This window comes from Amblyomma maculatum, chromosome 3 (assembly GCF_055883805.1).
Source record: "Amblyomma maculatum isolate TAMU_Amacu chromosome 3, ASM5588380v1, whole genome shotgun sequence".
NCBI lineage: Eukaryota > Metazoa > Arthropoda > Arachnida > Ixodida > Ixodidae > Amblyomma > Amblyomma maculatum.
Window position 1 is genome coordinate 31925002 of NC_139346.1, and position 26281 is coordinate 31951282.

Sequence of the window (26281 nt, forward strand, 5' to 3'; positions counted from 1 at the left end):
ACGTTTTGTCGCGTCGAACAAGTACAGGGTCTTGAATATTTGGGGGCGTGGCTTAAAAAAATTTTGATGGAAAATCTACTTCCTCATTTCAGCTGAATAACGTTCGCAAAGTAGCAAAATATAGTCTACGTTTTCTGATAAGTGATTCAACATCGATACTTGCCTAGATTTTCCGGAATCGACAGAAAACTGCTCTCGGCGGTGTGCATAATTTTCACAGAACAGAGTCTAAAAGCTGCTTTGACATGGTGCACCATCTGTCAAGCAGCGAGGAAAGCGCCGTACCGGCCGCTGCCGTGCTTGCCTGCAATTCGAGGTGTTCCCTTAGAATACGACGTGCTGCACTGAATGCAGCAAAGTTTACGCAGCAGTTATTTGTGCAGTATTCTGGGCGGGGTCACATCATTTCGCTTCCCCTTTAAAGGTCCCCAGAAAGGGGTCACCAAGAAGGGTAAACAACGCCATAACACTGATAGTTATTGAACCACCCATCATTCTCCCGCGAAAATTTTCGATCTAGCTTCTGCAACACCAGAGATATCGGCGATTAAAAATGACCCTTCCAATTTTCCCTCTCAACTCGTACGCCGAAGGGAGCCATAAAAAAACAAAGGATACAAGCAAGTTCAAAGCTCCGCCCAGACATACGTCACTTCGACGAACTTCCGGTTGCCGCGCGCTCGCTCGGTGGCGTTGGGCGTACTCCGCCAACCCGTCCTCGCTTCCACACTCCTGAGGAGTTCGCCAGTTCGCGCAGCGACGGTTAGTTTAACCGCGAACCCGTGGTTATCCTATGTTACACGGCGGACCAAACCATGGTTGCACCACTAACCGCGGTTACCACAAACCGAGCTTGACGACCTCGGTTTGCGTCGTTAACCGAGGTTATGACGGCGTCTGTTGACGGAAGCTACTCGTCGGTGCCCGAGTGCGCGAAACGTAGTACGAGCGGGTCTGCTTCACAAAGTTATTCATTTGCCCACTGTATCACGTTTAAAGATCGATGTATAGATTATGGTGCCGCCCTACGTCTTCGATTACGGCCGACAGCGCAGCGACTGCGTACTGAAGCCTTGTCGTGCCTACAGTATCGTTTGAACGGCTTGTTGCTGAGCAGAACGCCAAAAAATACGCGGCCTTAGCTATGAAAGTACACGAGTTTGCAACGCTTGCAGCACGGGATGCCGCGAGCAGGCTGAGGTACGTTACACAATTACCGCGGGGGTGGAATGTGCGAGCGCGGCGAACGCCGGCGCCGTACGTGACCGTCCCTAGTCGTCGCTAGGCCTATTGTTTCGCTTCGAAGCCGCGGCGGTCGACGCTTTGGAACATGATCAACGCTGTCGTAAATCGTCTACTTATGAAACTGTCTTATAGTGATTCCTATCCTGCCATAGTAAAATAATTATAGGATTAACTCTGCCGACGCATTAATCGCAGAGCTAGTACGAGCAGATCGGATCAGCCGAAATGCACCAGCGGCAGCTGGCTTGAGCAGAAACTAGCTTGTATCACGGCTATCGCTCTTACCAGCAATTTGCTGCTGGTCAGCGATCCTCACGAGGGTATTCGGCTCAATATTCCAGACGCCAACAAATTTTAGCACGCGTTATTTCGGACATCGGTGCTAACGATCCGCCGTGTGTTTCGCGAACGGCATGCGGGAGGAGGGGCCACAGCGGTGATGTTTACGGCGGTCAAGGAGGTGCTGCCATCGTGCGGTGCTTGACCGTGCTGTTGACGCCTCGTCGGACGACACTCCGATACTCCTGAAACCACGTTATATAAATAAGATATTTGTAAATGCAACTTCGTTCTGCCGATCCCTGCGTCGCTTCGGTTGTTGCACTTAATGGGCAATGGCCACCTAACCGATAAGGGCGGCGAGCTGTAACAGCCCGCACAGAGTTCGAGCAGCGTACGAGCAGACGACTTTCGCAGCTACCGGAAGTGTGTTCGTGACGTCATGGTTGCAGTGACCGCAGCGAATGGCAGCTTCTAGCAAGCCTTGCCAGTCAACCGACCCGTGACGTCACGGGATTAGGAAATAGTTCCATGCGACACCGCCAAGCGACATTTCCTCTGCCCGCGAATTTAAAAAAACGCGGTTTTTAAAAATTAATAATAAATCGCTGGCTTTGTTCTAAGGAGTTATACTTTGCGTTAATGCTCAAAAGGATGTGTTCTACACACTGAACACGTTTGTCAGTGGTTTCTTGGGGGCCGTTTCCGTGGACCTTTAAAATCTACCTACGAGTCATGTTGGCGGTTAGTTTGCGGTAGGAAGTCGAACCTACGTCACATGAACCTCCAATTGTATGCCGTTCATTATACGTTCATGTGTTCGCCGAGAAGGTAGACTGATACCGAGCCTTCTTTTCCCAAATGAGCATGATAGCTACTGCTACCCCCCCGTTTCAAAGGGGACGCTCGTATACTCCATCCATCCACGTCAGGTCGGCGCATAAAATGAGAGCTTGAACCCTTGACTGCGCCCGTAACGTGGGCTCGTTTGCTTTTCGGTGCAAATTGTGCTTGACGTTGTGGGATGAGTTGGCGACAAAGTCATTGTTTTGTAGCTCGTTACAAAAGCGGGTACAAATTGTTCTAGGAAGAGTTTTGTGTGCCAAAATTATTGAAAAGCGCAACGCTGCCGTTTGCGAGCTAACACACAGTGTGAACACACTTCATTGATTACAATTCAGAATTCCTGACATGGGCTATACATGCACTTTCATTACATTTCTGTGATTCATCTTACAGCACAGAAAAGCACACAAGTCGGCGTAATTTGAAACAATGTCGTCCAATATAGTTTTCTTTGAAAAACAAACAAACCACTGTAGCGTCAGCTTTGGCACGTTATTTACGGCGCAATTGCGAGTGTTAATTGATAGAACGATCGGGGGCGGTCGCTCTGCGTTCCGGACCATTTTTCTGATCGTGGCTTGCAATACATGTGCCGTTTCAAGAAAAATAATCATAAGGTGAGGCTGTGCCCGTATCGCGGCAGCGCGGCCATAAAAGCTGCGACGTATGACGATCAAAGGGCTGCGGCCACTGCCTTATATGCGGAGTCTGATATCACGCGACGGCCAGTTCTGAGTACAGAACTTGCTTTAATTCACATGCATACACGCACGGGATTTTCTGTCACGTCATAAATCTTCATGAGATCAGTGAAGTGTCACCGAACGTAACATACGGTGTACGCCTAATCGCAGATCTGGATCTCCTGGGCGCCGGTTGAGGAACGTGTTGTACGCTATGTAACAGCTCGACACGGCAAATGTTTCAGAAGGTCGAGTTAAACTATTGAAGAACCCTGGTGACGGCTTTGCATTCTGAAGTAGCTAATATAATATATATGCACCTGTGTTCAGGGGCAGACATTTTTAAGTGTTCACAGGATATCTACTAGCATCGAAAACGAAATGAGCGCAGCTAAAAAATTTAATTTAGGCCTGCAAGCATCACGACTCCAGGGGTTTTCCTGATTAATTCAATAATGCCGCTGCAGAAACAAAAACAAAATTAGAAAAACAAACAAATGGCAGTAATTTAAAATTTTTTTCAATGCTTGAGTGCATGCTAATCAATTATGGAATGAATTCGTCTTCTGCAGCAGTGGTGTTTTTTTGTTTGCTCACAGAAGAAAAACAGCCAAGCTAAAAGGCCCAAGCAAAATCAGCAGCGAAGCAACACATTAACTCCGAAAACAAAATTACAACTATCCCTAAGTTTTAATTCCTAAGCTGCTCATCTAGCTACTCGAAGAAGAAAACTCACGGTGAAAAAAAAAACAGCGGTGGTTTACCTTGGCTAAGCATGGATGGATGAATGGAAACAACTTTATTTATTAAAAACAAAAAAACAAAAAAAGTCTTCCAGGGTGGTCTCCTACTAGTCCAGGAGTCCACGGGCTTTTGCTTCACATAGAGCCCGATCGACCAGCCATTTCTGACCGGCGGGTTGAGCAGTCCGCAAAGCAGCCTCCCAGGAAGAAAAGGTGGGATGGGGGATGGGGGGCACTGCCTGGGGGGGAAGGACATTCCCACAGGTAGGGGAAAAGTGAGGATTTTGGCTCGCCACGGGTGTCACAGTGAGGGGGCAAGCCAGGGTGAAGGCATGAGAGACGGTAGGGGGAAATGAAACAATTCGTCTGCAATTGTCGCCATGTAGCACTGGATAAGGGTGACAAGGTGCTGTGGGGTGGTGGCAGTGTCATGCGCTTGTGTTTGTAGAGTGTGGTGATTTGGTGGTATGTAGAAAGGACCGATGCGGCCTCCTGCGTGGAGTTGGGTGCCTGATCATCCGGGGCTCGGGTAGAGAGTTCTCGAGCCAGCGCATGAACGCGCTCATTACCGGGGATCGAGGCATGCCCTGGGATCCTAGTTAGATTACCCGTTCGGTCGAGAGAGGTGGCGGTGGTAAGAATATGATGCGCGGCCGGTGTCGCCACGCCGTTTAGGTAGTGGCGGTATGCCGCCTGAGAATCTGTACAAATTTCGGTAATGGCTTCGTCAATGGCTGAATGGGCAAGCGAGAGTGCGATGGCGGCTCCTTCCGCTTCTGCAGGCGAATTAGTTCGGATAGTGGCGGCGGCCCCCACTCTGCCATCTTCGTAGGCAGCGACTGCAGTGAAAAATCCTACTTTAGAATTCTCTGCCGCGTCGACATAGAGGATATCAGAGCGGTTGCGGTATCTTTTGGTGTAAAGCTGGCTCTAACTTTCCGTCTTCCCTGATAAAGGCAAGCGCCCATGTTGCGTGGTAGGGGCTTCTGGTATATGTGATCCTGCGTGCCCGGAGAGATCATGAAAGGTGTAGCACTTGCCGGGGTGGCGATGGGTGGATTGAGACGGAGTTGTCGCAGTAGGCATCGTCCTGTTTCCGTGCGACTCAGGCGGACTAATTGGTTGGTGCGTTGAGCTTCTATTAATTCGTTCACTGTATTGTGAGTACCAGTGGCCAGCAGATGTTCTGTGCTAACCGTCCGTGGAAGACATAGGGCGGAGGTTACGGCCATGCGTATTAGGATGTCCGCCTGCTCTGTTTGGCGCTGAGTGAGTATATGATATGGGAGGTGGTATGTGATTCGGCTAATGATTAACGCATTGGTCATATTGAGGGTTTCGCGTTCTGACAGCCCATGGTTGCGCGCAACCACACGCCTGATTAGTCCAGCAACCTGCTTAGTCTGTCTTTGCAAGAGTTGAAGGGTGGCGGTTGCATCAAGTGCTTTGTTAATGAGAAGGCCGAGAATCTTCATCTGAGACACAATGGGCACTGGGTTTCCGTACATGTGAAGTTCAATGGGGGGATCACCGGGTATGGGCTTAAGCTGCATTAGTTCCGATTTAGTTGGGGAGCATCGGAGGCCTGTGTTTTCTAGATAGGTGGTGATGATGTCTATGGCAGACTGCAAGATATCCTGGGCTGTTCCAAGGGATCCGCTTGTTGTCCAGAGGGTTGTATCATCTGCATATAAGGCTGTGTGGAGCTCTGGGATAGCAGCAAGGGTTTTTGCTAATGGCGCTAGGGCCAAGATAAAAAGTAGCGGTGATAGGACCGCCCCTTGAGGTGTTCCGCGGTTAGGCAGGGGGAAAGGACGGGAGGCAATATCCCCAAGGTAAAATTGGGCCGTGCATCCCTGAAGAAAGGCCCGAACATACTGTCATGTGCGCGTGCCGCAGCCCGTGGTGGCTAATGTCGCCAGGATATGGTCATGGCTTATCGTGTCGAATGCCTTGTGAATATCCAGGGCCAGTATGGCGCGCGTAGAGGCTGTACGGCGCTTAGTGTGTAAGAGAGACTCTTTAAGGGCGAGAAGTACGTCTTGTGCCGAGAGGTTTGGGCGGAATCCAAGTTGAACATGGGAGAGAAAGCCTGTTGCTTCTAGGAACGGTTGCAGACGATTGAGAATGACATGCTCGAAGAGCTTGCCGACACAACTCGTTAAGGATATAGGGCGCAGGTTTTGAAGAGTGAGGGATTTGCCCGGTTTGGGTATAAATCGCATGCTGGCGTGGGTCCAGGTTGATGGGAGCGTCCCAGCGTGCCAGTGGTTATTAAAGAGTTCCATGAGTTCCTGGAGAGAGACTTCGTCCAGATTGAGTAATGCGTTGTACGTTATGCCGTCCGGTCCTGGCGCCGTGGAGCGGCGAATCTTAAGGAGTGCTCGGCGAACTTCACTTAAGTTGATGTCAGCATCAAGTTCGGAGTTAGGCGGAGGTGGATTTAGTGGATCTGCTGACTGAAGAGATATGGGTATATAGGTGTCCCGTAGTTGACCAATTACGTCGGTGCCTTTTTGGAGTTCTAACTGTATCAGACGTTGTGTGTTTACTTGTGTCTGTGCTTTAGTGGTTGTTGGATCTAAAAGAGCGCGTAGGAGGGCCCACATGCGTTTAGTGCTTATTGTACCCTTGAGGGCGTTACAAAAGGTTGCCCAGTTTGCACGGGCTAAGGCGTTGGCGTATTCTTCTGCCTCACGAGTGAGAGCGGCTATGCGGAGTCTCAATTTACGATTGTGTCGCTGGTGACGCCAGCGTTTGAGAAGTCCCTGTCGAGCCTCCCATAGATGAGCCAGGTGCGGATCAACCTGCGGTGCAGTAGGAGTATTTTTAATGTGTTTGCTGTTCACCCGGATGGCCTCTACCAGGCTGTCTGTCCAGTCGGTGACAGTAGGGACTTCGATAGAGTCAGCTGCCAAGTATGAGCGCAATTTATGCCAGTCGGTGAGAAGGTGTGTGCGAGGGCTGAAAATCTTGGAATCGTGAGCGATAGTGGTGGACACTGGGAAGTGGTCACTCCCAAGGCTGTCTTGTAGCACCATATGAGATTTAACAATTAAATTTGGTGAGGCCCATGTGAGGTCCGGCGTGGTATCACGAGTGACACTTGTGCCGATGCGAGTGGGTACAGTGGGGTTTGTGATCAGGCCGAGGTTATGATCAGCCATTGAGGTAGATATTAGGTTACCTTTGGGTGTGTCTGAGGTGTATCCCCATTGCGTGTGGCGTGCATTAAAGTCCCCCACCACAAGGAGTTGTGAGGTGCGAAAGGGGCCCAGGATTCCTGGAATAGATCTGCCTTTATCATTAGGGTTGCTGTATATGTTAATAATTGTGAGGCTGCTTGTTTGCCCGCGTGAGCTGAGCTCTATCGCGGTATATTGAGTCTCTTTACTGTCGGGCGTGCTTGTCGGTGTGCGGTCTAGCACCGGCATTGATGCGAGTGTGAGGATCGCCGTACGTGACGTAAGGGCTGCTGTCCGATAACCGCGGATATGAATGCGATTTGTTTCCGTCTCTTGCAGAGCGATGACATGCGGGGGATTAGGGGACTTTGCGATATATGCTGATAGTTGCGCTTGTTTTCTGCGTATGCTGCGGCAGTTTCATTGCCAAATTATTGTTTCTGTTTTGCGTAGTGGATTGGCGTCGCTGCCGACGTTTTCGCGTGCTATTGTTCTGTGCCATGTTGCTGAGCTGCAAACGCTGAATGAGAGCAGGCTTCGGGTTGAACTACGCGCTGCTTGCGAGGCAATTCCTGATGGGGTACAAGTTCGAAAAGCTTGTTGATGCCGGCTTCATGTTTGTCCAAGCGTGTGTTGATCGTGGCTTCTATCCTCTCGGTCATGGATTGTATGAGCTGTGCCTGGGCTTGTATGAGCTGTTTCTGCATCGCTCCGATTTGTTCGGCAGCTATGGTGTTGATTATACTAGTAACTTCTGACCGAAATTCGGCGGAAGGTATATATTGTTTAACTGCCTCTTGAGGTGTAATGGGAAGAATGGGAAGGTTAGGGGTTGGATGGGGTGAAGTAGCGGAGGCTGCTTGGACGGACAGCTCACCTTTTTTAGCAGGGCCGGCTCCTTTCTCGGGTGTGGCTTGCCGCGCCGACAGCGCCTCCTGGGTCTCCTTGATGCGAGCTGAGGACTCACTGGCTTTAGACGTAGATGCCTCAGACTCGGGGTCTCGAACGCCAGACACTATGTAATGAACGCCGGATGAGGGACCAAGGACGCTAGCTTCTTTACTGCGAACGCTGAACGCGGGGTCATTGTCTGGCCTGGCAAACAGAGGGCTCGTCTTGAAACGGCGCTTGCATTGCGGAGCGCCAGTTTGATGGTTTTCTTTACAAATAACGCAGGAGGGCTCACAGTCATGGTCCATGGCTGGATTATCTGCTCCACATCGCGGGCACAGCGAAAGGCCTGTACCGGGGCAGACGTCCGGACGATGGCCGAGCTTGCGACAAAGGTTGCAGGCTTCAACCTTGCGTCTGAAGGGAACGCAGCGGGTTACACATCCTTGATAAAGTATGTAAAAGGGGACTCTGATGCCACGGAATGTGATCAGAACAGACTCGGTAGAGCCCATACGCCGACCCATAATGATGGTACCGTGCCGGTCAAAGTCAAGAAGACTAGAAGTGATTTCCTCTGCGGAATGGTCCAAGGGAATTGATGATGCCTCTGCACGAATTCAGGGGATCAGCGACGTGCGTGGCAACGTCGTAGGTAGTATTGTTAAACTGGAGGGCTTTAATTTTGTGATAAGCTTCAGTATGATGCATGTTAGGCGTGCTGATAAGGAGGGTGTTATTGACGGGATTAGGTCGAAATATATCAGTACTTGCTTCAGCAGTTGAGATTTTCGAGGCTTGCAGAACGGCTTGGCGAAGAGCGTGAGCAGGAATCTTGGAGCAGTCAAGGCCCCCGCGAAGACGAATAATAACCTCGTAGTCGCTGGCTGGTAATGGCGGTGGGCGAGGCGAGCGCCTGCGAGGCACTTGCGAGGTAGTTTCCTTCATCTCCGACTGGAGGGTGATGGATTTCTTGAGTGAAGGATTTCTTGAGTTTCGGGCGCATCTGTCGTGCACTACACGCCAGCTGCTGTCGGTGGCTTCTTCCGGGGAGATCTCTTCTCCATCGACCGTGTATGCGTTGAGCATAGTGGGAGGGTAGGCCTAGGACGCTAGGCCTAGCAATGATGTCGGGGCCGAAGTCCCAATATCGGCCTGATTCCAGGGGAACGGCGCACAGTAACCAGATGATGGTGGTCCAGGGTAGTCTTGAGACACTCACGATGATCTCAAAATATCTGGAAGTGCTTTAGAGAACTTCTGAAGCTACTAATTAGGAAAATCGCCGGAGCCCATCAGAGACGCGTCCATTCGCTCCGGCCCCCTAGCGTGTCGCCCGTCAAGCATGGATATACATGCAGTGTTTACAGCCCATGTTTAAAAAAGTATTGCTTCCTATAGCTTTGTTCAAATACGAGTTACCACGTTTATCTAAGTATAATTAAAGGCTTCTTTGGGTTTTCAATAGGATTGAGGAGGCCTAATTAACATCGTTAGTACCACTGTGTCGCAGAGGGTGAAGCAAACAACGTTCAATGCGCACTTTGAAGGACTGGCAACTTAGCACGTGAAAAAAAAGAAAAGAAAAAAAACTTGGTACCTAGATTGCGCAGTGGTCTAGCGCTAGCGCTATGGCTAGCAAATCTAGCGTTTTTACCTGGAGTGTGTCCGCAACTTACTGGCGGCAAGTGTTTCTTGGAGTGATTGCTCGAAGGTGGTTTCCAAGCCACCCAGGCGAAATCCCGCTTAGAGTGCGGGTTGCAATTCTTCCGCTCAAAAAAAGACCACTGTAAATAATTATAAATTTACACTGTTATGACGTAGATATTTAAATAAGAAATAAGAATGCTGTGTAAAAGTAGAAGTCGCACTAAGAGCAGAAAGCATGCATCGGATCTTGAAGGGGTTCTCAAGCGCGGCCAATTAACCGCGCAGCGAGCAGACGACATGCTATTAGCTCTATGCGACACGCAGTGAGTGGACGTGTAAGCAGGCGTCAGCGCCCTCTAGATCTCTCTCTCCAGAGCATCGCGGAAGGGCATGAGAGCCGGCAGCGCGGTCCGCACACTTCTCTATTCTAGCTACTGTAGTCCGGACTCACATTCAGATCATGATCGGAGTGGTCAGTGAGCCCGGACTCGCAATCAGATTGTGATCTGAGTCTTGCCGAGTCCGACCTAGAAAGTGCCTATGAAATCAAATCAATTCGTGCGCAAAGGTTGAAGAATCATGATCTGAAGGGATCGAGTAATGTTCACAAGTCGCCTCTTAGATCCTACCGGACTCGAATTCCCTGTGTAATTCTAATAATGAATAATCTTCTTGGTGAGCTGATGATGTAGAGCAATTTCATTGTTTTTGTTACGCAATTATTTTGACTGTGGCGAATAATGAAGGTTAATCGAACATTTGTTCTCGTTGGCGTATTGCATTGCTGTGGCTATATAGTTCTACCTTTGCTGTTTATTTACTTCGAAATATCTCGCAAATGATTTCACGGGTTAGCTGCTCATTGGTGCACAGCGATGCCAACGAGCCAGGCTCGCCGTGCAAGCTAATAATATTAGGCTAAGTTCGAAGAGACCATTGTGTAACCACATTTTTATGTTCTTTCTAATTGCGAAAAAAGTCACAGGCTCACCACCACAGACCAAGAATCTTGTCCGATATTTCTTTTTGTGCGCCATTGCTTTAATTGGCTAGGCTGTTTGAGGAGGTCACAAATACGTGGCTACGTACGTGGGTAATTTAAACGCACTCCAGTATAGAGCTGAAATTTTGCTTCGGTCGATTTGGTCCAAAGCCTGCCCAACATAATTCGCCTACGGCGACCACGATGGTGACTTCTATGGTCGCCTTACATTTTGCCTACCCACCGCCGAAATTTGACCTTGAATGATTTGGGCAAACATCTGTCCAATTTAAACGACTATGGCGAACAAGATGGTGACCTCCTAATTTTACCGGGCCCACCCTCAAATGTGGTCCCCTCACCTCAGTAGATTGACATGAGCCGATTTCAGACCAAAATGAACGGACAACATAATTCGATTACGGCGAACACGATAGTGACCTCCAAATTTTGGTTTGGATCACGCATGGTTTACCAACTCTCAAAATTGATTTCGGCCAATTTACATCAAAAGTGATCAGTTCCTAATTGCATTGACCCCCCTCGACACTGTGGTTACCTATAAAGTTGGGCATGACCATTTCCAGAATTTGGCCCAGGCCGCCTCAAAGTTTCACCTTTATAATTGGTATCCAACCATTATTCACAGCCCGAATAGTCAGCAACCATCAAATCGGCCGTAGCCATATCAAAATATTGGTCCGTGCTATATCTTAACAGACCAAGTTTTCGTACTATACTCAGCTTAAAAGATATAATCCCTACCATATTTCTTCCTTTTCTTGTAACTTTTCAACTCATTCATTACAGAAGAAAACAGTCTAATCATGTAATGTTACAAATGTTTTTTCTGTTCATTTCCCGCGTTTTTCTTTGTACTGCCTTCCGCCTACCTATACAAGCTTTAGGACGGTCACTCGTTGCTTATCGAGAGTGGAAATGAGTGAGTCTATGATGAGTGAGTCCCGATAAGTCAAAATGAGTCAGCTCAAATGAGTCGCGAGTTGAAATGAGTGAGTCCAGATGAGTCTGAGTTCAGAGGAGTCATGAGTCGAAGTGAGAGAGCGCAGATAACGTGAATTAAAAGTGAGTGAATCGAGATGATTGATATCAGATGAGTCGTGAGTTGTAATGAGTGAGTCCATGATGAGTCAGTTCAGATGAGTCGTGAGTCGACGTCAGTGAGTTCAGCTGAGTTGAGTCAAAAATGAGTCGAGTTGAGTGAGTGAGCCCAAGTGAATCGTCATCATGCGTGAGTTTGAGTTCATGAGTCTGAGTGAGCCCGAGTTAGACGCCAGCTTGCGTGAGTTTGAGTTCATGAGTGTGAGTTAGTCCGGGCCTTGTGAGTCTGAGTGAGAGTGAACCCGCAGATGGACAAAATATTTCTGAGTGAGCATGAGTGAGCACACGTGATTTTGCCGACCTATGATGCTGGCACACATCAAAACGCAAACCTGCAGAGAAACCCGCGACTGTAAGCTTGTAAAACGCACAAATTAATCCAGCAGCTGCTTCAGCAGCAGTAGGCGGAGTCACGTGATCCCGCTTGCTACCCTAGGTTGACACCAGCGAGGCCTGCCCTAGTGATGGAGCTCGCGCCCAATACGCAATAGATGCTTCGGATAAATTGTGCCCAAACTGTCTTACAATTGTTCACAAATATCTAGCCGCAAATGATGGTGAGCCTCGGTGTCGACAGACTTCGCACGCTGGTGTCGATTCGCCATATCCTGAGGTGCAAAACTGATTCATTGAAGCGGTGGCAGCGGGCACGTTTCAATGGCGGCGATGGGCCCCTGTATGGTGTCTGTGCGCATTAAATAACTACAGGCGTTTAAAATTTGTAGAGCCTTCCAATTCAGCGTTCCTCATAACCTAAATCGCATTGACGCCTAATCACCATACGATACTCGAGCATTATCGTTCGCTCGAAAGATGACATGGGAAAGCGGCATGCGGTGTCAAGAGAAAAAACGTCCATGAATTCGTATCAAAAGTTTGCGCAGCAGTTATTTGTGCATTATTCTGGGCGGAGTCATACCATTTCGCTTCCCCTTTAAAATCTACCTACGAGTCATGTTGACAGTTAGTTTGCGGCAGGAAGTCCAAACCTACGTCACATGAACCTCCAAGTGTATGCCGTTCATTATAAGTTCATGTGTTCGCCGAGAAGGTAGACAGATACAGCGCCTTCCTTCCCTCAAAACCCAAACCAACTTAGAACATGTCTGCTGCGCGACGCGAACGCCGATATACAATCGGGTGCCGTAGATTCACTTGGCTCTTCGACTAAGACCCAATAACTCTGCTTCCGACAACAAAGTTTTTCTCTCCCTCTCTCTCTCTGTCGAGGTAAAAAGGTGCTGGTAACGGCACCATACATTAACCCTTAAGGACTGTTTTAAGCGCCTTGATACCATGGCGAAAATCACGTTTTACACCAACACGACCGACCTGCCTGCGGGCTGCGAGATGTTTGATGGAATTAGTCATCGAGCATTCTCTTGCTCTTGCCTCGAATGGTGTCGCCAGCACTGTCTTTTGAAAATATCGCATTGCCTGTGCGTCCGTCGGACATGTGAGGACAATGAAACGATGCCGCAGAAACCTAGGAGCAAGCGTCGAACGTCATGATGATGCCGATGGGACGGTCCGAGGTTACCTTTGAATAGCAGATGTAGGGTGCCACCATCCTGTTTCATAGATGAGACGCACGCAAAAGCATATGCATCGCAAGCGCCGTCGGTATCATCGATGTAAGCGGTGGTTGTTTCTTATATCCTGGTCCTGGTAATCGCCGCTAAAGTAGATGAGTAGCATTCAAGTTTTTCCGGTGTGGCTTATTGACCCCCTTGTAAACATGGTTGCTCACTGTGATAGTAGTTAATCTGCGGCAGGACTACCGACGTTAACGATAACTGCGCCACACAGAGATGCCATTAGGGTACATCTCTGTGCTATAGAAGTGTGTGTACATAAAGATCCTTAGGCGCTCCACGATAGCCAGAGCCACAACTATGTGGAGCGTTCTTAATGGACAGAATAATTCAACCCGTTCTGAGGTAAATCATTGCTGTCTTAACAGTAGAAAATTCCTCACGAGCAACGCATTACACGTGAATTCTCCAAAAAGAGAAAAGCTGTCAGGTATATGCGTCTCTGAACTGTAAATATAAGTCTATATTTCAGTTTCAGCTGATATCTGCACGCAGTCCAAAGGCGTAGTTATTTTCTACATTTAGTGGCCAGTGTGCGAATATGTACTGTTTGTTTGTGAAACGTTATTTGCAGCCAGTATTGAAGACGGTTCGGCCACCGGCATCAGTTCGTGACTTGGAAGAAAGCATTTCAACATGAAGGTCACTTTTGGAGCAGTAGTTTAATTTCGTCGCTTACTTCGGTACAAATGTTGTAAGGCAGCTCATACATGTGAGAAAAAAAAAGTAAACTTCAGCATTATTGAATGAAATACAGAATCGTAATATGCCTGCCTACCATCTCATGGCATCTGTAAATGCTTCCGTGATCAGCAGTATAAAGGATGTGATGAAAAGTCGCTTCTGCAATTTTTATTCCCAAGCAGTTCACATGCAGGCATATTTGTGAAGAAAACATTTCACTGGATAGTGGGCAGAGAAAGCAAACGTTTAAATATTAAATTATGCTCTGGCGAACTAAAACACTTCAACTACATTTTATGAAAGATACAGCCTAGTAAGAGTGTGGAAATGTTACCGTTAACAGGTAGCTCTAATGCTGCCATTGAGGCCTCACCGTGGTGGTGCAGTGGTTAGGGCGCTGGAGTGCTGTGCCCTAGGATGCGAAACCGAATCTAGGCCGCGGCGGCCGCTTTTATATATGGCGGCTGGAAAGCAATGCGCCCGTTTGTTGGTTGATGTCAGTACACATTAACGAACCTTTCGTGCTCTAAATTTCCGGAGCCCTTCACTACGGCGTCTCTCGCAACCTGAATCGCTTTGGGACGTTAAAATCCATAAAAATGTATCTAAGCTTTTGTTCAGTGCAATATGTGATGCCGACAGTGTGTCACGAAATCGATGTCGCACATCCATGATAGCAGCTAAATGTAGGAGCTTTCATCTGAATTAAGGTCGCCGATATTCGGACCAACTTAACTTTAGCATCTAGCAAACATTAAATGCGAATTCGCGCAATGCTCCGTACCAACCTTACACATCGCTACGTCAGCCGAAACCCAGAAACAATAAAGAAGTGAGAGGATAACATTTAGGGATGTTGAGAGAGCCTGTCTGGTGTTACAGCATACGCCTCAACCTCGAGAACCGGTAGCTCCAACTTCCGCTGCTGGCCAGAAAGCAGCAGATTATTTTTTCAATGGGTGGAAGCGAAGTCCACGCTTTGTTCTCGACTTCCTTGGGTGCTAATAAATCTGGTATAAGTAGAATGTGACTGTCGTTTTTTTTTGTTTTCAATATTTTCGAAGGCGCAACTCATTGTCATAGCTATTTTAGGTCTTGTGGACTAAAAACTGCGCGAGGAGAAGGGAACTCACCTGACCAACGATACCTATGCCATGATAAGACTTTCGCAAATTGTGCAGCGCTTCACGAGACCATCCTGGAGCTCGATATGTGACAAGGTCGCATCGCTCAGCTACTTCTAAGAGTTAAAAGCCTCATAGGCTGGCCGCAGGTATTATAAATGGTCGCTGGAGATGGTGAGACAATGTATTTGCCACGAAGTGCCAACGACCACGTTTTAGCGGGCCACGGAAGCAAATATTTGTTTTCTTTAGCACTTTTCGCTAATCCTATAATAACAGTCTTTATTAAGGAAACTTGCGGTTCCTGTTTTCGTCAAGAACCGCTTTGGCGGCTGTGAGCCGCGGAAAGTCGTTCGCGACCACCTTCTTGTCGAGGCATGCGCTCTTGTTGTGCACTTCAAAGGCGATGTCGAAGAATGCCCATCCGACGCGTCTGTACACCTTGTCGTCAAGGGGAATCACGAAGCGGCGCATCTGCAGATTGAAAGGGAAAAAGCGTTACATACGCAGCATTCGCGTAACGAGACACTTATTGTATTTGCGAGTTTTATTTGACAGTGAGCTCTTAATTTTTAAGGGGGCTAACTAGTGGCTTCAACCAGAAGACTGGCTTCGCCACTTGAACTTTCGAAAAGTTTCGCGGCGCTGACGGGCGACTGCTTCGTGCTATTCCACAAAGACAATTACATTGGTCCAGCAAACATGCGCCTAGAAATCAAAAATATGTTCGTTGTCATAGCAGCGTTCTGCGTTGTAACAAATGTGGCCGTAAATGAAAGAGCAGAACCACGATCATTACTATGCAATAACATTTACGTTGTACTTGCTACCGTGGTTGTCAATTTTAAAACTGCTCCCCGTCCAGTTCACGCTTGTTCTGACATAAACCTGATTGCATAAACAGGTTTGGGGTGCGACCTGATACCGGTGAACACCTCCGGCAACGCAATCCCTCACCAGAACAAGAGTTGGCCACCCTGGTGCAGTAATTGGCCGCAACCTATCATGATAAGACGGATTAAACAACTTAACGTTGATCAATCATGATTTCATTTTGGAAAGCGTGGGTTGGTCATATGTAACAAGAAAACGTTTTGTACCTTCTTCAAGCTTCATTGGTTTGGTTTGAGGGATTTAATGTCCCAAATCAGCTCAGGTTATGAGAAGTAACTTTAGCGGGCTATTAGTGAAATTCGTTTACCTTCAAAACAGCGCGAATAGATAACGGCCAAGCGTGTGATGTGTCTCTACTCTGTCGTTGTTTTGTCCCGCAGTTTTGAAGATGAACAGGCTTTGAGAGATGCCGTACAAGGCGGCGGAAGTTTAGACCACTCGATGTTTTTCAAGGTTAAGATATATCAGGTAGTTTCAGTGATCGAATGCCCTAAACCACTAAGATACTTTATTTATATAAAAGGTTTTATCTTTGCGTAAGTCTTCAAACATTTTCTACCCTGCCCTATAGATTACTGATAAAAACACGTAATTCATAACTTTTCATTTCGTTTACCGCATGCGTTAGTTGTTTTATATCCAACTACAGCAATGTAGAGCACGACGTCAAATTGGCCGCGATGGCAGGAACACACGATTCTGCGTATTTTCATAAATTCCAAGACATGCTACTGCCGCAGTGGCCAACTGGCAATGTGGAATCACTTAGAACTTGTTTTACGCATCGGGCAAGCTTAATCGATGTTAATTCCATTTCAGGAGAGAAATATTGCTCTGCCTTAGTAGTGGGTCAATTCCAGGAGCGTATTATTCAGCCAGACTGAACGTTACACCTGCACTCAAGCTGGCAGTAAGGTCGGAGCCATTCACTGACGTGCCTGTGATGGGCCTTAGCTTTTCCACTTCCTAGCGCTGTCATCTGAAAGGGTCACATTGCAATAGGAAAATTAAATTGAGGCGAGCCATTTCAAAACACGAGATAAAGATGAAGAGTACCTAACCTTCAGGGCCGATACTACTCGAGGGCAGCCATAAATCCAGGTGTTCAGTCGCTAGCAGCGCTACTACTCTTTACAGGAATTAGGGCAGGAGAAGAAAAACGAATACACGACAATGTGTACCTGTTGCTACAGCATCAAAATGAAATCAATTCTTGAAAAGTAGAAAAAAAAGATAAATCTGAACGTAAATTACGGTAATGGCTACACTATTGCTAATGAAACTGAATTCTTATCTTTTGATAGTGGTATTAATATAGATGAATTCCCACACACTTCTAGTTCGAAGTCACAATAAGAAACGTGTCTGCTCTTTATACCTCTAGCTGCTTCATTTGCCCTGCTAAGCCTAATTACAACCCCGCCTACTCCATGCCCAAGTATTGCTCGCTAGTTCCCTAAACAGCTTATCGGTTCTAGCCACAGGGAATAGAAGTTTTAGCGGTAAACATTTTTGAAACCATTTTCTGGGCGGTTTTTCAAAGCCAGATATTCTCACAGTTAACTATGTTGCATGTCTGACTGAGGCATCGATCATGTATCTGCAGGCGCCAAGAAATGAAAGCAAGTATATTACTGTATTTATACAAGATAATGTACCCATGTATTACATCAGGGCGTTGAAACATTGGTATTATAGACGGTGCGTTGTTGTCAGCTATCGTTATAATAAGGTGTATTATTCAATGCTCTCAAAAACTATTGCTTCTTACAGCGCAGAATAGCAGGTTTAACTTCATGGATTCGAACCGCACTTCTCTTGCATGCTCGGGGGTACTCTAAATATATGTCATTGCTTACTGCTCAGAAATAAATAATACAGGCACGCATCTTACCTTATCCCCGACTGTTTCAGCCGTCTCAAAACTGGATATTATGGTACCATTGATGCTGTACGCGGTGATGCTGGCCTCGTGCTTTTGTTGACGTGGCCGACTAGGCAGGCAGGCAGCCTCAAAAGCCATTGCGTTGCTTCTGGTGCAGTGCTGGCCGAACTGCACGTCACTCACGGGCTGCTTCATTTCGAACGCCACGATGGTGAGCGTAGAGGACAGGGCCACCTCGAGTTCCTTTTCGTGCGCCAGGCCAGTAGTGAGGAATTTGAACATGGGCTCCTAGGTGGACAGCGTTATGCTTCAGTATAACAGGCTTGGAGAAGCAGCGTTTGCGATTTTCTTACCAAACCGACCTCGTGCAAATTGGTTCGCACATTCACAAAAGCCTACTCATGCTGAAAAGCGCAGTTAACATGACCTAACGACAGCAGTCTTGAAGCAAAATGTGAATATGGGTCAGTTGGTTGAGGATCAGCAGACTAATAGTCGCGAACGACGGGGGCACGCAAGAGTGGGAACGAGACTAGAGGACACACATACGCTATTTAAGCGAAGGCTCCAGAGGCAAGCCGTACTGGATGTTCTTTATCGCGCGTGGAAATATTTTTACCTGAATCTACAGAAATTCTCATTCTGAAGCTAAACGTATTACATTTCTATTCATAGGATATCAGTAAAGAGGTAAGAAATAGTCTTCGCGCCCAACGCATTTATTCAAGACAGAGTGTCATGTTAAGAGGCAGCATACATTAACAGGAGGGAACCGTGGGCTATCAGTTCCAGTACAAACCGAAACCACGAATTTGCAAGTGTATGCACGCGATGTAATTTTGGTTTACAGGGCCGTAAGCTGACTATTCGTCCATGTTCTCTGGCCAAATTTGGCGGTGGTAATCTCTCGATAAAACATTCATGAGATCCCAGGTAGCACAGAACGTGGGGCCCCAGTAGGTCCGATGTAGGCAAGTGGGTCTAGGGCAACCATCATAAAACCTGCATCGGTCCCCGATGGGGCAAATGTGGGCAAGCCCCATTTGGGCTTGCCCCTGTTCCTTCCGTATGGGTCCCAAGCGGCGTTGCTCGGGCTAATGCAGAGCACATTCCTGCATCCAGACCGTAAGGGTCTTTTGTCAGATATTTAAGGGCAATCCAACATAAATGTGGGCTCTTTATGGGGAAGCCCTCATAGATCCGAAATGAGGCCGCCCCCATAAAATCTTTGTGGGACCTACATCGGCCGTAGTGGGGCAAAAAAAATGGACATGCCCACATGCTACCCCAATCGGCCCCTTGTAGATTACTTGAGGGCAGGTGAAATATGAATAAGAGCTCAATTTGGGAAAGCCCTCGTGAAGCCCAAATGAGGCAGCCTTAGCTAAACCGCTTTAGGTACCACATAGGCTGTAATGGGGCTGGAAGGCGAGCGTGCCCGCATGGTACCAAAACTGGTCCCTTGTAGAAAATTCGAAGGGACGTGCAACCGCAGGTGCGCTCTATTGTTCAGAAACAACACGCATTCCATTGGGGCTGCCAGCACAAAACTGCTTTATATCCCACATAGGCCGTAATGGGGCTGGAAGGCGAGCAGGCCTGCATGATACCAAAATCGGTCCTTTGTGGGGAATTGGAAGGCACGTGCAACAGCAAGTGGGCTTTAGGTTCGAAAACAACACCCAGCCCAATTGGGGCTGCCCACACAAAACCGCTGTAGGTCCCACATCGGCCGCAATGGAGCTAGAAGGCGTGCGTGCATTGTGTAATGATTCTTTCCACCCTTTGTTTGGATTAGATGCTGCCCTATATTACTATGAGTGATGATTTGTATAACAGTTGCTGCCATGTTTAGTCGGTTAGAAATATTTCGTGGCTTTAGTTCTAGCACTCATGCAATTTGCGCTAAAAATAATAAACATACTGATTGCTAACTGTTGCTCCTAATGTGGTTGCTGTGGATAGCCTGCATTACTCAGCACAAAATTACTGTTCAGAACACACATCTCCATAGCCTGAACAAGATGTACACGAAATCATTTAAGCTAGATTATTGTTAAGAATTATTGTAAAATTTAATATGGTGGCTGTTTAAAAAGGGCAGACATGCATAAAATAGTTACTTAAGTATGTGCATAAATAATGATTGGGAAAACTTCGACAAGGGCTTCCCGTCTATTTCCTACGTTGGACCCCTATGAGAATAATGTGGGCAAGCTCAAGTGCTGCTTGCGCTATAGAGCCCGCATCGGTCGTATGTGAATATCTGAGGGGCTAACCGAAATAAAAAAAATAAATGTTCATCCAGAGCGGCTGCCCGAATCTGTCCAAAGTAGAACAATCGTGGGGAGTTCGTGGGATGTACCCTTTTGGCAATGCGGGCAGCCCCGCATTGCCAAAAGGGTCGTCGGCCTCTCTTGCAGCACCCATATTGAGCCTACCGGGGCTGTCCTTCATTGCCTACGTCGGACCCACAAGGGGCCCCCTTCATAGCCCACTTTGTGCTACCTGGGATGCTAAAAGCGGTTGCTAGCAGCGATAAATATGCAAACCAGAATATTATCTTAAAATTTGATGGAGGCACCTAGGTCACTCTTAAGGGCAAAAGCGAAAGCCTTTCGAGCGAATCTTTGCTCTAATTTACTTCTTTTTCCATCATTTGCTGCTTTGTTTTCTGCCCTGCAATGAGCTTGATTGTAAGGCGACCTTGTTGACTAGGGCTAGAAAAAAAGACAGCTTGCAGGTCCGGGCTCGTCCAGCTAGAGCTCACCTCGTGCCGGCGCGTTGGCGCCAGGTCATATTCTTTACAATCCCCCCGTGGGAAACGAAGTAGTCATCCTAGCGACTTAAGGGGACAACAACACGAGTGGTTCGTAGTAAGGTTTTAAACGCGAAACATGGACAGTCTCACGCCCACGTCGTCGGAGATCTTGCGAGGGCGTGATTGGCTCAACGATGCCATTGACGGAGAAGGAGCGCTCAAGGACGCGGTAGGGCCTCTGGTATTTCAGTAGCAGCTTGGAAAAGAGGCCGCGGGATGCAACAAGGACACGTAGGCAATGAAATGCTTGCGGAAGAAACTTGTATGTGGCGTGAGCGGCGTCAAAACAATGTTTCTGTCGCCCTTAGTCGGCAGACGTGAATGAGCGAGCGAACAGCCTGCACTCTTCAGCGTGTCTAGAGGCTTCAGATATGGTGGTGGCTTCAGAAGAATTGGGCCGGTAAGGAATTGTTGGGTCGAGTGGTGAAGATGGCACACAACAATATAATAGAAAAAAATTACCGACGATTACGTTACTTCCTAATGCGAAATTTGAGCGCAGCAAATAAGCTGTTTCACCTTTTCGATAGCTTGAGACAAAGAAATCGAGCAACACATGTATGCGCTATCACAGAATTTTGTTTTTTTTTTATTTTTCACACGTATTCCTTTAACCGAGACTCCACTAACAGTTCTTGACAGTCATGAAGGAAGCTTTGTGGTCGGAGAAATAGACTGATATATGTTCGACTTGGTACACCAATGCTTGATTCTCAAAGACGAGATCTATACAAGTGCCTCGCGAGGTTGTCACAGCCGTGGGACGCGTTACGAGCGAGAGGAACAGGTTGTTCTCCCGCATAAGTGTGAAGAAATTCCTGTTTGTCTTTATGTCAACATTAAAGTCCCCCACTACTAACATCGGTGTGGATCGATGGACGGTTAATGCGAGTTGCAGGAAGTGCACGACGTCTTTCGTGAGTGCCGTAGGGGCGAAGTAGGCAGCTACTACCAGCAAGCCGTTGGGCAACTTTGCGGCGCACAGTTCGCCAACTTCATGTGACGTGCCAAACGTTTCGGCGGTCGTCTCGCTCATGGCTCAGAAAGAACTAGCAGATAATTTCGCAGTGGCGAACGGCAGCGGCAATTTCGGCTCGGGCGGTGCACATTACAGATCCGCCGCCACCGTTCTGGCTCTCTGATTGCCACCGCACAGGGGTTGCATTGGAGGAGGAGCGAAGAAAGGAATGAAGTTCGAGCCGACGCTTTGACAACCGGAGACTCGCAGGAAGAGGGGGGAGGGGGGCGGCGTGTACACCCAGCGGCAAACGATGGGGGCAGAAGCGCTCGCAGCAAGCGGACAACGCGATAAAGGGAGGAGGGAAGAGATAGCAGCGACTGACTGATGCTGCTGACACCGATAGTGAGTCAACCCCAGCTGCGGAGTTGGTTTCAGGGACAACGCCGCCGATGCCGACGCGAACAATATGATACCCTCGCTTCCGCAGCGCCAAGAACCAGGTCTAGCCGTGGGAAGGTGGTCACGTATTCGTCGACGTGCCGGGGCCTACGTGAAATAACCGGCGCGTCGGCAACTGAAGAGCACCCTATCCGCCACACAGGAACAGGGGGGGGGGGGACCCTCCCCTCCTCTTTCTGCATGGCGGCGACGGTGTTCTATGCAGTCACGTTATCTTGACTCTCTAGCGGCGTCAGCGGCATCCAGCGGTATCAGTCGGTCGCTGCTAGCGCTGGGGGGATGAAAGGGGGGCGGAACTGGTTACGAGGCCGACGCGACGCCGACGCGAAACCCAGGAACGGACGCCAAAAGCTGCGCTCTAAAATGGCGAGAATCCCGCGTAGTGATCTGCGTAGCGGTGTTGTACGCATACGTGGAGAAATGTAGCAAGATTCCCTGTTGGAAGGGCTTCCAGCCACGCATATTGCAACATCTCGCCTAGCGTTCGGTTGCACCGTTCGGACACAGCATTAGGCTGGTGGTGGTAGGCCGTAGCAGTGTGAGGAGTGAATTTATATTGATTCAGGATGGACGAAAGCGCTGCAGATAAAAATACACGAACATGGTCACTCAGCAGACACCGCGGTGCTCCGTGACAAAGCATGAAGTGGTGTAAGATGAAGGAGGCAATATCCCTTGCAGCAGCAGTAGGTAAGGTTTCGGCGTATCGAGTAAGATGATCCACAACAATTACCCGTCGGTTTCAGGCTGCGGTGTAGGGAAGCGGGCCGTAAATACCAATACCGACTCGGTCGCGATGCCTGGATGGGCAAGAGAGATGCTGCAAGAGACCGGTCGAATGACGATTGCACTGCTTGCGGCGTTGGCAGCCAGGGCTGGAGTGGTCGAACTTACAAACTTAGGTGTAGATTTCGCGCCAGTAGTAATGCAGATGAAGCCGATCGTAAGCCTCGAATGCGCCAGCGTGAAGGGTTTGCGGGTCATCGTGAAATGAAGCGCATATTAGCTATCGTAAATAGCGAGGGATGACAAGGAAACATTTGCGACCATAAGAAAGACATTTCCGGTGGTATAAGAGCTCATCACGAATGGTGAAGTCAGGAGCCTGGCGGCGGATTGCACGAGGCGTGAAAGTGGCCAAATAGTGCGAAGAAAGCCGAGAAGGGAAGCGATCTATGGATATTTGGGCTGCTACTGCCGTATTTCTCGAAGACAAGGACCCGCAGTCGATGGAGGAATCGCACATACTTTCAGGGGCTAGAGAGGAGCGAGACAATGCGTCAGCGTTATTTTGCTTTCTTCCAGAACGATACACCACACGAATGTCATTTTTGGAGCCGTAAGGCCAAGCGAGCGAGGCGGCCAATGGAGTCTTTAAGGGAGGGCAGTCAACACTGGGAATTGTGATCGGCTACGACTTCCAATGGTCGGTCGTACACGTAGGGTCGAAATTTCCCTATCGCTCAAACTATTGCCAGGCACTCCTAAGGAAGTGAGTAGTTCAGTTCCGGTTTCGTCAACGTGCGGCACGCCTATGCTACGATATAGTCAACGCACCCGGATTTGAGTTGGTCTAGAACAGCACAATACATGTGCCTCTGGCATCAGTATGGATCTAAACGAGAGCATCGGGGTCAAAATGCCGCAATATGGGCGGTGAAGTAACTCGTCTGCGCAGCGTGCTGAGCGCTTCGGCACACGCAAAACACCAGCCGGAAATGTCGTTGCCGCAATTAAGTAGGAATGTGAAGGGTGCGATGATTGAAGCAAAATTGTGCCTGAAGCGTTAGAAGTAGGAAAAAAGGCCGATGAAGCTTCTAAGTTGATAATTTTGAATGGTTTTCTGGAACGCGGCGAAAGCACGAAGTTTAGCTTTGTCGAGAAGCACATCGTCATTACAGAAGACACGACCCAAAATTGTCGGTTTGCGGGCGGCGAAGTGACATTCCTTCAAATTCAGTTGCAGGCCAGCTGCAGTAAGATATTTAAACACATATTTCAATCCAGGGAAATGCGCCGGGAAATCCGGCGAGAAAACAATGTCGTCCAAGTAGCACAAGCAAGTTTCCACTTGAGGATGAGCAAACGGTGTCCATCATGCGCTCAACACACACAACAGGCGCATTACAGTCCGAACAGCATGACGTTGAATTCGTACAGTCGGTCTGGCGTCAAGAATGTTGTCTCAAAACGATCAGCATCGGCCAGAGCGACTTGCCGGTACCCTGAACGGAGGTCTAAAGATGAAAAATATCGGCGCTTTGCAAACAGTCAAGGGCGTCGTCAATTCAAGGCAACGAATAGACGTTCTTGCGGGTGATTTAGTTCTAGCGCCGATATTGAACGAAAATTCTGATATATGCCGTCCTTTTTGTTAAAAAGAACGACGGGTATGTTCTCCGAGAAGGACCGTGCGAAGGTTGAATGACGCCATGCCTAAGCTTGTCGGCCACCTGCTCGTCGATGATTTGATGTTCGGTCGCAGAGACGCGATACGGTCGTTGACGCAGTGGCGGTTGGTTACCGGTGTCGATCCTATGGGAAACCACCGGTGTGCGGCCTGAATGATGATACGACAAATCAAAGGAAGAACGGAACTGGACAAGCAAAGCAAAGAGCTGGGTCTGCTAGTTAAAATGAGCTTGTCGTCAGTAAAGGTGGCGAAGATATCGGCTCTGAAGCATCAGACGAAGTTGCTGTAAGCGCAGCTACCGGGATATGACAATGATTATCATTGCAGTTGTCAGATTCAACCATCGAGGCGAAAGGCTCGACGCGTCCCAGACACTCGCCACGAAAGAAAGAGAAAGGGTAACTGATAGAATTGATGACAGCTTTTGCACTGCATTCAGCTTCAACGCTGAGCACGGCAAACGGCAGCGGGAAACAGTGGCGATACTGAAGTCGTCGGAAGGTGTTAAGATAGCATACCCGCCCGAAATGGAGTCGGAGAAACGTTCCAGGTTTGACTTTGGCCGCTAAAGTGTAATAAGGCGAAAGCATCCGTTGCGCGGTGGTCCGAAGTCCTCAACTATGGCACCTCTTTGTTTTTTCTCTGCCACCTTCCTCCTTTTTCTTACGGCTCGTTTAGGTGTTAGCGGAGAATTGTAACAGATACTGCGACGTTTCTTTCCTGTAAACCAGTGTGAATCGCCGCTGATGCCTACTTATTGCGTCTGATTCTATATGCTCTGTTGTGAGGTGTTTAAGGAAGCGCCAAATCAACGGCGCCGCATGGTCACCGGGATCAAATGCCCAGCGAGGTCAGCTTCGTAAAGCGTGAATCTCCTGGTGACATCATCATTACAAATTGACGTCATGATGACGTCACTTCCGGTTATTAGGCATGGCTGATGTGATAGCTGTCGATAATGTCACAATGTGATGGCGTCATTGTCACACTCATTTCAAGACACAATATACCACACCGCTGATGACGTCATCGTTACTTCATCACTCTAGCCAAATAGGCAAGTTGGCGGAACATATTGAATGAGAAACAGCGCAAGAGACAAACACCAAAGCAGAGAACAGCAGGACGAGCATTGACTTCCAAGTCAAACTTTATTCAAAGAAGGAACACAATAAATGGAAAGAGTGACTGCCCTATCAAGAAATATACAAGCCAAAAACACGTGTTGCTGCGTAGGATGAACACATGCAACTGGACAGGGTGCTTGTACTGGATACGACAATAGTGCAATGAAGGATAACGACATTGCAGTCACAGACGTGCTGAACGAGATTAGTAGACTTGTAATCATGCAAATTATTTGCATGTTCCTTAAAACGTATAATAATGCACCACCCCATCTGCCCGATGTACACTTGACCACGTGACATTGTGATTTTATAAACTACACCTTCAGCGCATGGCACACACTTAGTTTCACGCTTAACCTGATATGTTATTTCAGGTTGATTTTGGGTCTGAGCCTTCCATTCCAAAATAGCACACTTTTAAGTTTCTTGGGTGCAGAAAAAACAACCCCTATGCTATATCTTTTTACCACTTTTTTAAGATTGTGGGACATGCGGTGTACATAAGAGAGAACGGCACACTGATTTCTTTCCTTCCCTTTTTCCACACCAAGCACCAAAGCTGGAGTTTCAAGCTTTTTGGCAGTCTTGTTACAGCCAAACGATAGAATATCATCCGGGTAGCCAGATGAATTAGGTTTTCCAATTTGATCACGGAAGCTTCCGATTAACATATATGGAGTGTATTTTGA

General features: G+C 48.1%; 1 pseudogene; it reads right to left on the bottom strand.

Moving 5' to 3' along the window:
• Positions 1-7466: 7466 nt before the first annotated feature.
• LOC146194455 (uncharacterized) lies at positions 7467-8961 on the bottom strand (annotated as a pseudogene).
• Between the last annotated feature and the right edge of the window lie 17320 nt (positions 8962-26281).